Here is a 1435-nt window from a genome sequence, read left to right on the forward strand (position 1 = left end):
TGGGTTTGGCCTTTGTTATTTTACAGTCTTTACCATCTACGATATTGTTCTTTGGTTGTCCTCATCTTAGACTTGTTAATATGCTACCAATTGCTCTATTCATGCGCTTACCGGAACCGCTTTGGCGACCAGAAACCGGGTCAGTAGTTCGACTATCCGGTCCAAATAGATCAGCTTGTGATGCTTCGAAATTTTTAAAAATAATTAAAATAAAGAAGTCTAAAAACCGTTGTCCAGGTAAAATGGGTTGATGGCTCGACCACCCAGGTCAGCAGGTTGCTGATCAACTCAACAGTTCAGGGCTGAAGCGGAACTGATAACCTGGCCGGTTTCTAGGCTGAACGGTCCGACCGTCCAAGTCAGCTACAGTCGGTATTAAAACCTTAAATGAAATCGTTGACCATAGTAAGGAACATTTGAAGAGGTGTCTTTGTCGGGTCAGGTAGAGTCGACCATCTTCTCCACCTCATGCTTCAGAAGTACTTAATCACCAGGAGGAAACCTTTGTCGGGTCGGTACAAGATTAATGTTGAGGGTGTTGCCTCGGATTCCATGGAAGGTGTTGGTACTATCATGAGAGGCAACAGGGATTGGGGTAGTTTCGTGGCTGGCCGCTCCAAGGCGATATCCCCTTTATCACTTTTTCTTGAATGACTAATGCTTGCTCGTGATCTTTGCTTGCATAGGCATCATTTTGGAAGGAGATGCCAAAGTGATAACTCAAGCCTTGTTGAAGTCTTTCTCCCTGTATCTGATATCTCTTGGTGTGTATTCAATGCAGAGTGCAAAATCTTGTATTTTGTATTTATTTGCATTTGTACTCTTTTTAAACCGGTTCAAAAGAGAATTACCAAACGCTCATTTCATCTCTTTGCTGCACCGGTATGACCCATGTTGACGGGAATACTACTTTTTTTGGCCCACCACTTGGCTCAGATGGCATTAGCTCCTAATATGGATGTTCCTTGGATTCATTCTTATTCTGAATCCTAATTGTTTTCATCCTCTACTGAAAGTTGACTTGATGTGGCTTCTTTCTCTCTTTAAACAATGAGTCCTATTATGTAAAATGAACACTGTTTCACACAACAAAGAGAAACCTCAGCTTCTCATTTCGTGGGAACTGTGGTCCACTGAAGTCATAAAGTGGGATGCATATCAATTCAAGGGTGTGTTTCAGTTGCATGGTTCAAAGAAGCTCATTCCATCCTTCCTTGAGATCAGCAGATTTGTCAAACATTCGAAAGGAGAAAGGAAATGTAATAATGAATAAATTTTGAAATTTTGTATGAATAACAGGGATATTCTTGGTACATAAATATTTTAAACATTTATAGTTAAAGGATAGTGAAAAAAAATATCAAGTATATATCAACATTGATTTGAACTCCACGTAGGACATTTTGCTCAACATGCATAGTAAAATCACAAAAGT

Source organism: Nelumbo lutea, chromosome 1, assembly GCF_056320005.1.
Source record: "Nelumbo lutea isolate HS-2025 chromosome 1, American lotus-T2T, whole genome shotgun sequence".
Classification (NCBI taxonomy): Eukaryota; Viridiplantae; Streptophyta; class Magnoliopsida; order Proteales; family Nelumbonaceae; genus Nelumbo; species Nelumbo lutea.